This window comes from Bombina bombina, chromosome 10, assembly GCF_027579735.1.
Source record: "Bombina bombina isolate aBomBom1 chromosome 10, aBomBom1.pri, whole genome shotgun sequence".
NCBI classification, from domain to species: domain Eukaryota; kingdom Metazoa; phylum Chordata; class Amphibia; order Anura; family Bombinatoridae; genus Bombina; species Bombina bombina.
In genome coordinates, this window is record NC_069508.1 from 13,520,334 (window position 1) to 13,536,082 (window position 15,749).

General features: G+C 44.4%; 1 protein-coding gene across 2 annotated transcripts in view; it reads left to right on the top strand.

Annotated features, from left to right (window-relative positions):
* Window positions 1–15,749, top strand: part of NEK7 (NIMA related kinase 7) — a 247,263-nt gene that overhangs the window by 27,158 nt on the left and 204,356 nt on the right. The gene's annotated exons all lie outside the window — the stretch shown is intronic.

Genomic DNA, 15,749 nt, shown 5'->3' on the forward strand with positions numbered 1-15,749 from the left:
TCTACTTTGGCTAAGCGTACCACTATCCCGGTGGAGGATAGTTGTGGCTTTTCAGATCCAATGGATAAAAAATTAGAAGGTTACCTTAAGAAAATGTTTGTTCAACAAGGTTTTATCTTACAGCCCCTTGCATGCATTGCGCCTGTCACTGCTGCGGCGGCATTCTGGTTTGAGTCTCTGGAAGAGGCCATTCGCACAGCTCCATTGGATGAAATTATGAATAAGCTTAAAGCACGTAAGCTAGCTAACGCATTTGTTTCTGATGCCGTCGTACATTTAACCAAACTTACGGCTAAGAACTCCGGATTCGCCATCCAAGCGCGCAGAGCGCTATGGCTTAAATCCTAATCAGCTGACGTGACTTCTAAATCTAAATTGCTTAAAATTCCTTTCAAAGGGCAGACCTTATTCGGGCCCGGCTTGAAAGAAATTATCGCTGACATTACGGGAGGTAAGGGCCATGCTCTGCCTCAGGACAGGGCCAAATCAAAGGCCAAACAGTCTAATTTTCATGACTTTCGTAACCTCAAGGCAGGAGCAGCATCAACTTCCTCCGCTCCAAAACAGGAAGGAGCTGTTGCTCGTTACAGACAGGGCTGGAAAACTAACCAGTCCTGGAACAAGGGCAAGCAGGCCAGAAAACCTGCTGCTGCCCCTAAGACAGCATGAAGAGAGGGCCCCCTATCCGGAAACGGACCTAGTGGGGGGCAGACTTTCTCTCTTTGCCCAGGCTTGGGCAAGAGATGTCCAGGATCCCTGGGCGTTGGAGATCATATCTCAGGGATATCTTCTGGACTTGAAAGCTTCTCCTCCACAAGGGAGATTTCATCTTTCAAGGTTATCAGCAAACCAAATAAAGAAAGAGGCGTTTCTACGCTGTGTACAAGACCTCTTACTAATGGGGGTGATCCACCCAGTTCCGCGGACGGAACACGGGCAAGGATTCTATTCAAATCTATTTGTGGTTCCCAAGAAAGAGGGAACCTTCAGACCAATCTTGGACTTAAAAATCCTAAACAAATTCCTAAGAGTTCCATCATTCAAAATGGAAACTATTCGAACCATCCTACCCATGATCCAAGAGGGTCAGTACATGACCACAGTGGACTTAAAGGATGCCTACCTTCACATACCGATTCACAAGGATCATTATCGGTACCTAAGATTTGCCTTCTTAGACAGACATTACCAGTTTGTAGCTCTTCCCTTCGGGTTAGCTACGGCTCCAAGAATCTTTACAAAGGTTCTGGGCTCACTTCTGGCGGTACTAAGACCGCGAGGCATAGCGGTGGCTCCGTACCTAGACGACATTCTGATACAAGCGTCAAGTTTTCAAACTGCCAGGTCTCATACAGAGATAGTTCTGGCATTTCTGAGGTCGCATGGGTGGAAGGTGAATGTGGAAAAGAGTTCTCTATTACCACTTACAAGGGTTCCCTTCCTAGGGACTCTTATAGATTCTGTAGAGATGAGAATTTACCTGACGGAGGCCAGGTTATCAAAACTTCTAAATGCTTGCCGTGCCCTTCATTCCATTCCACACCCGTCAGTAGCTCAGTGCATGGAAGTAATCGGCTTAATGGTAGCGGCAATGGACATAGTACCATTTGCGCACCTGCATCTCAGACCGCTGCAATTGTGCATGCTAAGTCAGTGGAATGGGGATTACTCAGATTTGTCCCCTCGGCTAAATCTGGATCAAGAGACCAGAGAATCTCTTCTATGGTGGCTTTCTCGGCCCCATCTGTCCAAGGGGATGACCTTTCGCAGGCCAGATTGGATGATTGTAACAACAGACGCCAGCCTTCTAGGTTGGGGCGCAGTCTGGAATTCCCTGAAGGCTCAGGGATCATGGACTCAGGAGGAGAAACTCCTCCCAATAAATATTCTGGAGTTAAGAGCAATATTCAATGCTCTTCTAGCTTGGCCTCAGTTAGCAACCCTGAGGTTCATCAGATTTCAGTCGGACAACATCACGACTGTGGCTTACATCAACCATCAAGGGGGAACCAGAAGTTCCCTAGCGATGTTGGAAGTCTCAAAGATTACTCGCTGGGCAGAGTCTCACTCTTGCCATCTGTCAGCGATCTACATCCCAGGCGTGGAGAACTGGGAGGCGGATTTTCTAAGTCGCCAGACTTTTCATCCGGGGGAGTGGGAACTTCATCCGGAGGTCTTCGCTCAACTGATTCATCGTTGGGGCAAACCAGATCTGGATCTCATGGCCTCTCGCCAGAACGCCAAGCTTCCTTGTTACGGATCCAGGTCCAGGGACCCGGGAGCGGTGCTGATAGATGCTCTGACAGCACCTTGGGTCTTCAACATGGCTTATGTGTTTCCACCATTTCCGATGCTTCCTCGACTGATTGCCAAGATCAAACAGGAGAGAGCATCGGTGATTCTGATGGCGCCTGCGTGGCCACGCAGGACCTGGTATGCAGACCTAGTGGACATGTCGTCCTGTCCACCATGGTCTCTGCCTCTGAGGCAGGACCTTCTAATTCAGGGTCCTTTCAACCATCCAAATCTAATTTCTCTGAGGCTGACTGCATGGAGATTGAACGCTTGATTCTATCAAAGCGTGGCTTCTCGGAGTCGGTTATTGATACCTTAATACAGGCTAGGAAACCTGTTACCAGAAGAATTTACCATAAGATATGGCGTAAATATTTATATTGGTGCGAATCCAAGAGTTACTCATGGAGTAAGGTTAGGATTCCTAGGATATTGTCTTTTCTACAAGAGGGTTTAGAAAAGGGCTTATCTGCTAGTTCGTTAAAGGGACAGATTTCTGCTCTGTCTATTCTTCTACACAAACGTCTGGCAGAAGTTCCAGACGTTGAGGCTTTTTGTCAGGCTTTGGCTAGGATTAAGCCTGTGTTTAAGACTGTTGCTCCGCCGTGGAGCTTAAACTTAGTTCTTAACGTTCTGCAAGGCGTTCCATTTGAACCCCTTCATTCCATTGATATCAAGCTGTTATCTTGGAAAGTTCTGTTTTTGATGACTATTTCCTCGGCTCGAAGAGTCTCTGAGTTATCTGCCTTACATTGTGATTCTCCTTATCTGATTTTTCATTCAGACAAGGTAGTTCTGCGTACTAAACCTGGGTTCTTACCTAAGGTAGTTTCTAACAGGAATATCAATCAAGAGATTGTTGTTCCATCATTGTGTCCTAACCCTTCTTCAAAGAAGGAACGACTTTTGCATATTCTGGACGTAGTCCGTGCCCTGAAGTTCTATTTGCAGGCAACTAAAGATTTTCGTCAAACTTCTTCCCTGTTTGTCGTTTACTCTGGACAGAGGAGAGGTCAAAAGGCTTCGGCTACCTCTCTCTCTTTTTGGCTTCGTAGCATAATACGTTTAGCCTATGAGACTGCTGGACAGCAGCCTCCTGAAAGAATTACAGCTCATTCTACTAGAGCTGTGGCTTCCACCTGGGCCTTTAAAAATGAGGCCTCTGTTGAACAGATTTGCAAGGCTGCAACTTGGTCTTCACTTCACACTTTTTCAAAATTTTACAAATTTGACACTTTTGCTTCTTCGGAGGCTATTTTTGGGAGAAAGGTGCTTCAGGCAGTGGTTCCTTCCGTTTAAAGTTCCTGCCTTGTCCCTCCCTTCATCCGTGTACTTTAGCTTTGGTATTGGTATCCCATAAGTAATGGATGACCCGTGGACTGACTACACTTAACAAGAGAAAACATAATTTATACTTACCTGATAAATTTATTTCTCTTGTAGTGTAGTCAGTCCACGGCCCGCCCTGTCTTTTAAGGCAGATCTAAATTTTAATTAAACTCCAGTCACCACTGCACCCTATGGTTTCTCCTTTCTCGTCTTGTTTCGGTCGAATGACTGGATATGACATGTGAGGGGAGGAGCTATATAGCAGCTCTGCTTGGGTGATCCTCTTGCAACTTCCTGTTGGGGAAGAGATATAATCCCATAAGTAATGGATGACCCGTGGACTGACTACACTACAAGAGAAATAAATTTATCAGGTAAGCATAAATTATGTTTTTAAATGGTACTGGTGTGTACTATTTACTCTCTAGCAGAAAGTAGATGAAGATTTCTGCAGGGAGGGAGATGATTTTAGCATGTTGTAACTAAAATCCACTGCTGTTCCCACAAAGGACTGAGGAGTACAAGAAAACTTCAGTTGGGGGGAACGGTTTGCAGGTTAGGCTGCTATAAGGTATGTTCAGTCATTTATTTCTAGACAAGACTGTGATAATGCTGGAAAAGACTGATAAGATCCCCATGAGGGAAGGGTAAGCTGTATTCAGAGACTATGTATGGAATTGCTAGCTTACATTACAGGGCTAATTTATGCTGGTTGACACTACTTAATGACAAACGGTTTTTATTAGAAAAATATTGTTTTTTGAGAAACTTTGAAGGTTCCTTTGGGTTTCTTTCAGGGGTTGTTACCCACATGGCTATTATTAATACACTTAGTAGTGTTTCTTTAGGCCTCACAGCACCGGAGTAAGGTGGGAGGGGCCTAATTTCGCGCCTCAGATGCGCAGTTATATTGACTAGAACTTCAGGCTGTCTTCACATGGAGGGTCCTGCTACAGTTTGAGGGCCCACAAATCTGACTCCTAAGGGAAGGTAGGGCCACAGCAGAGCTGTGGCAAGGTGCTTAAGTTATTTTAACCGGTCTTTTGCTTACTATTGATCCGGTTTGGGCATTAAGGGGTTAATCGTTTTTATTGCTAGTGGTGCAATCTTACTAAGGCTTTAGGCACATACTGTAAAATTTTTGAAAAGTTTGCTGCATTTTTTACTGTTTTGGAAAATTGTGTGCCTTTTTTTATCTCTTAAAGGCACAGTAACGTTTTTTTGCAAAGTGTGTTTTTACTTGATTAAAGTGATTTCTAAGTCTGTTTGTCTTACTACTAGTCTGTTAAACATGTCTGACACCAAGGAAAATTCTTGTTCAATGTGTTTAGAAGCCATGGTGGAACCCCCTCTCAGAATGTGTCCCACTTGTACTGATATGTCTATAAATTTTAAAGACCATATTGTTGCACTTAAAAATGTGGCCCAAGATGATTCTCAGAAGGTAATGAGGTTAGCCCGTTAACCTCTCCCCAAGTGTCACAACCAGTTACGCCCGCTCAAGCGACGCCTAGCACCTCTAGCGTGTCTAACTCTTTTACCTTACAAGACTTGGCGGCAGTTATGGATAATACCCTCTGAGTGTTTTTATCTAAACTGCCTGTGTTACCTGCAAAGCGTGATAGCTCTGTTTTAAGAACAGATTATGAGCATTCTGACGCTTTAGTAGCCGTATCCGATATACACTCACAACGCTCTGAAATGGGGGCGAGGGATGTGCTGTCGGAGGGAGAAATTTCCGATTCGGGAAAGGTTGCTCCTCAGACAGACTCGGATACGTTGGCTTTTAAATTTAAACTAGAACACCTCCACTTATTGCTCAGGGAGGTATTAGTTACTCTGGACGACTGCGACCCTATGGTGGTTCCAGAGAAATTGTGTAAAATGGACAAGTACCTAGAAGTTCCTGTTTACACTGATGTGTTCCCGGTCGCTAAGAGGATTGCGGATATCGTTACTAGGGAGTGGGATAAACCAGGTATTCCCTTTGTTCCCCCTCCTGTTTTTAAGAAAATGTTCCCCATATCTAACCCCATACGGGACTCGTGGCAGACGGTCCCTAAGGTGGAGGGGGCTGTTTCTTCACTTGCTAAGCGCACAACTATACCAATCGAAGACAGTTGTGCTTTTAAAGACCCTATGGATAAACAATTGGAGGGTTTACTTACTTCTCCAACCTATTGCGTGCATTGTTCCTGTAACTACTGCAGCGGCTTTCTGGTTTGAGGCGCTGGAAGATGCGCTCCAGACGGAGACCTCATATGAGGACATTATGGACAGAATTAAAGCTCTTAAGCTGGCTAATTCCTTTATCACAGATGCCGCTTTCCAACTAGCTAAGTTGGCGGCAAAAAATTCAGGCTTCGCCATTTTAGCACGCAGGGCGTTATGGCTAAAGTCCTGGTCGGCTGATGTGTCGTCAAAATCCAAACTATTGAACATCCCTTTCAAAGGAAAGACCCTCTTTGGACCTGAATTGAAAGAGATTATTTCAGAAATCACTGGGGGAAAAGGCCATGCTCTCCCCCAGGACAAGTCCTTCAAGACGAAGAACAAACAAAATAATTTTAGTTCCTTTCGGAATTTCAGGAGTGGTCTCGCTTCATTCTCCCCTGCTGCAAAGCAAGAGGGTAATACTTCACAACCCAGGGCAGCCTGGAAACCTTACCAGGGCTGGAACAAGGGTAAACAGGCCAAGAAGCCTGCAGCTGCCTCTAAGACAGCATGATGGGGTAGCCCCAGATCCGGGACCGGATCTAGTAGGGGGCAGACTCTCTCTCTTCACTCAGGCCTGGGCAAGAGACGTACACGATCCCTGGGCCTTAGAGATTGTATGCCAGGGATATCTTTTAGAATTCAAGGACTCCCCTCCAAGGGGAAGGTTCCATATTTCTCATCTGTCTACAGACATGACAAAGAAAGAGGCGTTCTTACACTGTGTAGAAGACCTACATACAATGGGAGTGATCCACCCAGTTCCATTTGCGGAACAAGGGCTGGGGTTTTACTCAAACCTGTTTGTGGTTCCCAAAAAAGAAGGAACTTTCAGACCAATCCTGGATCTCAAAATTCTAAACAAATTCCTCAGAGTCCCATCATTCAAGATGGAGACCATTCGGAAAATCTTACCAATGATCCAGGAGGGTCAATATATGACTACCGTGGATCTAAAGGATGCGTATCTTCACATTCCTATCCACAAAGATCATCATCAGTTTCTCAGGTTTGCCTTTCTGGACAAGCATTATCAGTTTGTGGCTCTCCCTTTCGGGTTGGCCACTGCTCCCAGAATTTTTACAAAGGTGCTAGGGTCCCTCCTGGCGGCGCTAAGACCGCGGGGCATAGCAGTGGCGCCTTATCTAGACGATATCTTAATTCAGGCGTCGACTTTCCAAAGAGCCAAGTCTCACACGGAAATTGTAGTGGCCTTTCTGAGGTCTCACGGGGTGGAAGGTGAACATCAAAAAGAGTTCTCTCTCCCCCCTCACAAGAGTTCCCTTCCTAGGAACCCTAATAGACTCTGTAGAAATGAAAATATTTCTGACGGAGGTCAGAAAGATAAAACTCTTAAGTACTTGCTGAGCTCTTCATTCCATTCCTCGGCCATCTGTAGCTCAGTGCATGGAGACAATCGGACTAATGGTAGCGGCAATGGACATAATCCCTTTTGCACGGATACACCTCAGATCCCTGCAACTGTGCATGCTCGAACAGTGGAATGGGGATTATGCAGATTTGTCTCCTCAAATACAGTTGGACCAGGGGACCAGAGATTCTCTTCTCTGGTGGTTGTCTCAGGATCACCTGTCTCAGGGAATGTGTTTCCGCAGACCAGAGTGGATCATCATAACGACCGACGCCAGTCTGCTGGGCTGGGGTGCAGTCTGGTACTCCCTGAAAGCTCAGGGCTTATGGTCTCGGGAAGAAGCTCTTCTCCCGATAAACATTCTGGAACTGAGGGCGATATTCAACGCACTTCAGGCATGGCATCAGCTAGCTGCGGCCAAATTCATCAGATTTCAGTCGGACAACATCACGACTGTAGCTTACGTCAATCATCAAGGCAGAACAAGGAGTTCCCTAGCAATGATGGAAGTAACCAAAATAATCAGATGGGCGGAGGATCACTCTTGCCATCTCTCAGCAATTCACATCCCAGGAGTAGACAACTGGGAGGCGGATTTTCTAAGTCGTCAGACTTTTCACCCGAGGGAGTGGGAACTCCATCTGGAGGTATTTGCCCAGCTAACTCAGCTATGGGGCCCTCCAGAATTGGATCTGATGGCGTCCGGTCAGAACACCAAACTTCCTCTTTACGGGTCCAGGTCCCGGGATCCCCAGGCGGTGCTGATAGATGCTCTAGCAGCGCCTTGGTCCTTCAATCTGGCCTATGTTTTTCCTCCATTTCCTCTCCTCCCTCGTCTGGTTGCCAGAATCAAGCAGGAGAGGGCTTCGGTGATTCTAATAGCGCCTGCGTGGCCACGCAGGACCTGGTATGCAGACCTAGTGGACATGTCATCTGTGCCACCATGGACGCTACCAATGAGGCAGGACCTTCTAATACAAGGTCCTTTCAAACATCCAAATCTAATTTCTCTGCGTCTGACTGCTTGGAGATTGAACGCTTAATTCTATCAAAGCGTGGTTTCTCTGAGTCGGTTATTGATACCCTGATTTGGCAAAAATATCTTTGTTGGTGCAAATCCAAGGGTTACTCATGGAGTAAGGTTAGGATTCCCAGAATTTTGTCCTTTCTCCAAGACTGATTGGAGAAAGGATTATCAGCTAGTTCCTTAAAGTGACAGATATCTGCTTTGTCGATTCTTTTTCACAAACGTCTGGCAGAGGTACCAGACGTTCAAACGTTTAGTCAGGCTTTAGTCAGAATCAAGCCTGTTTATAGACCTGTGGCTCCGCCATGGAGTCTGAATTTAGTTCTTTCAGTTCTGCAAGGGGTTCCGTTTGAACCTTTACATTCCATAGATATTAACTTTTTATCTTGGAAAGTTTTGTTTTTGGTAGCTATCTCTTCTGCTCGAAGAGTTTCAGAGTTATCTGCTTTACAGTGTGATTCACCTTACCTGGTGTTCCATGCAGATAAGGTAGTTTTGCGTACCAAACCCGGTTTTCTTCCTAAGGTTGTGTCTAATAAGAATATTAATCAGGAAATTGTTGTTCCTTCTCTGTGTCCTAATCCTTCGTCGAAGAAGGAACGTCTGTTACACAATCTTGATGTGGTTCGTGCTTTAAAGTTCTATTTACAAGCAACTAAGGATTTCAGACAATCATCTTCTTTGTTTGTTATCTATTCTGGTAAGAGGAGAGGTCAGAAGGCGACCGCTACCTCTCTTTCCTTTTGGCTGAAAAGCATCATCCGTTTGGCCTATGAGACTGCTGGCCAGCAGCCTTCTGATACAATTACTGCTCATTCTACCAGAGCAGTGGCTTCCACATGGGCTTTTAAAAATGATGCTTCTGTTGAACAGATTTGTAAGGCAGCGACTTGGTCTTCGCTGCATACTTTTTCCAAATTTTACAAATTTGATACTTTTGCTTCTTCGGAGGCTATTTTTGGGAGAAAGGTTTTACAAGCAGTGGTGCCTTCCGTTTAAGGTACCTGTCTTGTTCCCTCCCTTCATCTGTGTCCTAAAGCTTTGGTATTGGTATCCCACAAGTAAAGGATGAATCCGTGGACTGGATACACCTTACAAGAGAAAACAGAATTTATGCTTACCTGATAAATTACTTTCTCTTGTGGTGTATCCAGTCCACGGCCCGCCCTGTCATTTTAAGACAGGTGGTTTTTATTTTTAAACTACAGTCACCACGGCACCCTATGGTTTCTCCTTTTTCTTCCTAACCTTCGGTCGAATCACTGGGGGGTGGAGCTAGAGGGGAACTATATGGACAGCTCTGCTGTGTGCTCTCTTTGCCACTTCCTGTTGGGAAGGAGAATATCCCACAAGTAAAGGATGAATCTGTGGACTGGATACACCACAAGAGAAAGTAATTTATCAGGTAAGCAGAAATTCTGTTTTTTTAATTACATTGTTAGTTTATTGGGTTTCAGTATGGAGCCGTGCAGAATGTTACTTGCTCCATGTGTTTGGATGCAAATGTGGAACCACCAATCCCTTTTTGCCCCTCGTGTATTGAGAGGGCTTTATGTTATAAGGAAAAGATTTTGCATGAGCAAAGTTTTTAAAAAGCGGATGCTTCTTAGGAGTCTAATGACGAGATTCAGAGTATGCTGCAGCTTTCCCAAGCGTCCCAAACTTTAACGCCCGCACAAGCAGTGCCCTGTACTTCTGCTCTAGCGCCTGTTGGAGTCACCTTAAAAGACATAGCTGCGCTTATGTCTTCCACAATTTCTGATGCGTTGTCTGCTTTTCCTATGCTACAAGGCAAACGTAAGAGGAAAGACAACCATGCGTTCAGTGAGTTTTCGGATGCAATGGTGGCAATCTCGGATGTACCCTCCCAGGGAACTGAGATGGAGGGTATTGAGGTTCCATTGAAAGGCGAAATTTCAGACTTAGAAAGTTCATTGCCTTTGACTGATTCAGAGGTTGTATCTTTCAGGTTTAAGCTAGAACACCTCCGCCTGTTGCTCAGGGAGGTTTTGGTTACTTTAGACGACTGAGATTCCACAGTAGTAGTCGCTCCTGTGAAGTTGAGTAAATTGGACAGATATTCCTTCTTAGACGTTTTTCCAGTGCGGAATCGAGCTTCGGAGATTGTTTCTAAGGAATGGGAGAGACCAGGTATTCCCTTCTCTCCCTCTCCTATTTTCAAAAATATGTTTCCTATAACTGGTTCCTAAGGTGGAAGGGGCTATTTTCACCTTAGCCAAGCAAACTACTATTCACATTGAGGATAGTTGTGCCTTTAAAGACCCCATAGACAAGAAGTTGGAGGGTCTACTTAAAAAGATTTATGTTCACCAGGGTCTGCTTTTGCAGCCAGCTGCGTGCATTGCCACTGTCACCAGTGCGGCAGCTTATTGGTTTGATGCTCTGTCTGAGTCTCTCAGGACTGAGACTTCCTTGGAGGATATCCAAGATAGGATTAAAGCTCTTAAATTAGCTAATGCTTTTATTACGGACGCTTCTCTGCAGATTACTAAATTGACATCTAAAAGTTCGGGTTTCTCTATCCTAGCCCGCAGAGCTTTATGGTTAAAACCTTGGTCTGCGGACGCGTCATCCAAGTCTAAGCTTCTAGCGATTCCTTACAAGGGGAAGAGCTTGTTTGGACCTGGCCTGACTGAAATTATCTCTGATATCATGGGAGGTAAGGGTCATCTCCTTCCTCAGCATAAGAGAAGCAAACAAAAAGGATGACAAAGTAATTTTCGTTCCTTTCGAAATTTCAAGGGAAATTCTTTCTCTTCCTCCAAACCGGAACAATCTAAGCCTACTTGGAGACCCAACCAGTCTTTGAACAAGGGTAAACAATCCAAGAAGCCTGCTGTTGAATCCAAAACGGCATGAAGGGCATGCCCCCGATCCGGGACCGGATCTGGTAGGGGGCAGACTTTCATTCTTCGTTCAGGCTTGGGTTCGGGACGTTCAGGATCCCTGGGCAGTAGAAATAGTGTCTCAGGGATACAAACTGGAATTCAAAAATTTTTCTCCCAGAGGAAGATTTCTTCTTTCAAGATTATCTGCAAACCAGATAAAAAAAGAGTCTGGAAATCAAAGATTCTAGATACCTGTCGAGCCCTTCAGTCCATTCCTCGGCCGTCAGTGGCCCAGTGCATGGAAGTAATCGGACTGATGGTGGCGGAAATGGACATCATCCCGTTTGCTCGGTTCCACCTCAGACCTCTGCAGTTAAACATGCTCAGGCAGTGGAATGGAGATTATGCCGGCTTGTCTCCTCAAGTAAACATGGAACAGGAGACAACATAACGTCAGTGGCTTACATCAATCATCGGGGAGGAACGAGGAGTTCCTTAGCGATGACCGAGGTAGCCAAGATAATCCGGTGGGCGGAGGCCCATTCTTGCTATCTGTCGGCGATCCACATCCAAGGGGTGGACAACCGGGAGGCGGACTTTCTGAGCAGGCAGACTTTTCATCCGGGAGAGTGGGAACTCCATCCAGAAGTGTTCTCCAACCTGATTCTCAAATGGGGTCGGCCGGAGTTAGATCTCATGGCATCTCGTCAGAATGCCAAGCTCCCGAGATACGGGTCGATGTACAGGGATCCCCAGGCGGAACTAATAGATGCTCTCGCGGTTCCTTGGTCTTTCAGCCTTGCATACCTATTTCCTCCATTTGCGCTTCTTCCTCGGGTCATTGCTTGAATCAAGCAGGAGAGGGCATCAGTAATCCTCATTGCACCTGCTTGGACTCGCAGGATTTGGTATTCAGTTCTGGTGGAGATGGCATCTCTGCCACCTTGGAGACTTCCGTTGAGGGAAGGACCTTCTAATTGAAGGGCCCTTCCTTCACCCAAATCTAGTTTCTCTGAAGCTGACTGCTTGGAGATTGAACGCTTAATTTTATCCAAGCGGGGTTTTTCTGATTCAGTCATAGAAACCATGATTCAGGCTCGTAAGCCTGTAACTAGAAAGATTTACCATAAGATATGGCGTAAATATCTCTATTGGTGTGAATCCAAGGGCTACTCATGGAGTAGAGTTAGGATTCCCAGAATTTTGTCTTTTCTCCCAGAAGGTTTGGAAAAGGGTTTATCGACAAGTTCCCTAAAGGGTCAAATCTCTGCCTTATCTATTTTGTTACACAAACGTCTGGCAGATGTCCCAGATGTACAAGCATTTTCTCAGGCCTTGGTTAGGATCAGGCCTGCGTTCAAACCAGTTACTCCTCCATAGAGTCTGAATTTAGTTCTCAAAGTTCTTCAAGGGGCTCCGTTTGAGCCTATGCATTCCTTAGATATTAAGTTGTTATCTTGGAAAGTTTTATTTCTTGTTACCATTTCTTCAGCTCGTAGAGTGTTTGAGCTCTTGGCGTTGCAATACACTTCGCCTTACCTTATTTTCCATTCAGATAAGGTAGTTTTACGTACTAAACTAGGTTTTCTTCCTAAGGTTGTTTTAGATAGGAACATTAATCAGGAGATTGTTGTTCCTTCCTTGTGTCCTAATCCTTCTTCTCAGATAGAACGTCTTCTGAACAATTTGGACGTGGTCCGTGCTTTAAAATTTTACTTACAAGCGACTAAGGACTTTCATCAGTCCTCTTCTTTGTTTGTAATTTTCTCTGGAAAACGTAAGGGTCAGAAAGCTACGGCTACCTCTCTCTTTCTTTTTGGCTGAAGAGTATCATCCATTTTGCATATGAGACTGCTGGACAGCAGCCTCCTGAGAGAGTTACGGCTCATTCCACTAGGACTGTTGCTTCCTCATGGGCATTTAAAAATTAAGCTTCTATGGAACAGATTTGCAAGGCTGCAACTTGGTCCTCTCTTCACACTTTTTAAAAATTCTATAAATTTGATACTTTTGCCTCAGCTGAGGCCGCTTTTGGGAGAAAGGTTCTTCAAGCAGTGGTGCCTTTCGTTTAGGTTCCCTGTCTTGTCCCTCCCTTATGTGTGTACTCTAGCTTGGGTATTGTATCCCATAAGTAATGAAGATGATCTGTGGACTCATCGTGTCTTTAAAAAGAAAATAAAATTTATGCTTACCTGATAAATTTGTTTCTTTTTAGACACAATGAGTCCACGGCCCGCCCTGTTCTTTTAGACAGGTTGTTAATTATTATAAACTTCAGACACCTCTGCACCTTGGCTTTTCCTTTCTCTTCCTAACTTCAGTCGAATGACTGGAGTGGGAGGGAAGGGAGGAGCTATTTAACAGCTCTGCTGTGGTGCTCTTTGCCTCCTCCTGCTGACCAGGAGGTGAATATCCATAAGTAATGAAGATGATCTGTGGACTTATCGTGTCTAAAAAGAAACAAATTTATCAGGTAAGCATAAATTTTCTTTTAAATTGTGTCTGAATCACAAAATATATATATATATATATATATATTTTTCATATCCCTTTAACACTCTTCTTCTGGAGACTGTTCTTTACTAGTCTGACTGCAACATTAGAAATGTTTTTAATAAACTTTACATAATAGTTGGAGAAGCTAAGGGATATTTCAACCCCCCGTTGTTTGCTTAGCTGATAGTTTTGATTTATCCAATTGAAAGCTTATCTTTGCATATGATGTAACATAGAATGTGATTTTCTAATTGGTTGCTCCATAATCTCTGTTACAATTTTGAAATGTTTTTTCTTGGAGATTGTCATCATATCTGAATGACATCCTCATATTTAGAAACAATGTAATGTGTTCCTGAAAATATCATTATAAAAAAAAAAAGACAGAAGCCAAAGGGGCAAAACCAGGTGATCATAATGCTTGTATCTTGTATAAAATGCTTTTTTATACTCTTCATCCAATTGAATTTGTATTAAATTGTAAGCTCTCTGAATATCTAACTATGTGAATCTCATGAGGACCTGGTGCTATAGTCGATCTCATTGCTAGTTATGCTTCTTGGCTTCTGCAATAATGGCCTCCATGGTGACCTGGTGGTGCTGTTGTGTATCTTATCACTATTTTTGGTTTCTAGATCCTGCAGTGTCTGCCTCCATGGGGACCCGGTACTTTGGTGGAACTCATTGCTAGTTTTGCTTACTGAATTCTGCGGAGTTAGCCTCCATGGGGACCCGGTACTTTGGTGGATCTCATTGCTAGTTTTACTTACTGAATTCTGCGGAGTTAGCCTCCATGGGGACACGGTACTTTGGTGGATCTCATTGCTAGTTTTGCTTACTGAATTATGCGGAGTTAGCCTCCATGGGGAACCGGTACTTTGGTGGAACTCATTGCTAGTTTTGCTTACTGAATTCTGCGGAGTTAGCCTCCATGGGGACCCGGTACTTTGGTGGATCTCATTGCTAGTTTTGCTTACTGAGTTCTGTGGAGTTAGCCTCCATTGGGACCTGGTGCTGTGGTGGATCTCATCGCTACTTTTGCTTACTGAGTTCTATGGTGTAGACAAATATCATTATCCCCTTTACGCCGTTAGGGCATTTCATGCCATCCTAACAGCTCTGGACTTTAATGCTGTTAGGACGTCATGGAATGTCCTATCATATATGGCATCCTGTTGCTTCCCTTTTTGACAAAGGCAATGATCGACCTGGGGGACGTGCCTAGCAGCGTAGACAGTCCCCTTGATCTGATCCGGCCTTGAAATCACGTGATCGCATCGACGATCGCTTGATTTAATTTTTACTAATACTGTTAACATCCGAACTTTGATCCGATGTGAACACTTTTGCACTGACACGAAGGGGTTGAAATCCGTGAGACTTGTAAATGAATGGGTTCTCTGTCTGAAGGCCTATCGGAATCTGTATTTATTACAGTAGATAAGAGCTGCTTGTCACTTTGCATTTTCATACCTGCTGTAAAACATCATTTGGTTTTTGGTTGTGGTCAGGAGCTTCTATAACATGGCTCTTTCTCACTATAACCCTTTACCAGACAGCTTTGTTTTTGCAACTGAAGGGTTAAACTGTTGCTGGTAAGTTGCTCTGGGACTTTATTGATTTGTCTGTAACCTTGCGGGTGCTGTTTGTAGACATGCAGGTGCACCAGTAGTCCTTAAACATAATCTTGTGCAAATTTCATCTTAACATAATTATTGTCTTACATGACTCAGAGTTCTTTGCTTTGTGATAAACAATAACCGTCCTCTTGAGCAGGATAACTGGATTCCAGCTTATAAACTGGTTATGCCTCTCTCACCAATGGTTACTGTGCAAACAAAACCACTGACTGCTGTCAGAACACTATAACCTAAGGACTGTATGAAGCTGGGTGTGTGGTCACCGTGGGGAAAACTGAAAAATACATAGGTACCAATGGGTTGTACTGTAGCACACAGGATACGTGGGGAACTAGCAAAGGTCCTAAATTCTTTCTTACTGTGTAAGTTTATTATGGTCAACACAACCTCCAGGTTTGCTGTCCAATTAATAACAGTAGGAAAGATGGTGTGGTATGGGATATGTAGTTAGTTATTAATGCCAACACAAGGGCATTCAGTCACCTGCACTGCTATGATTGGGTACTTAGTCATGCCTAGTGCTGCCA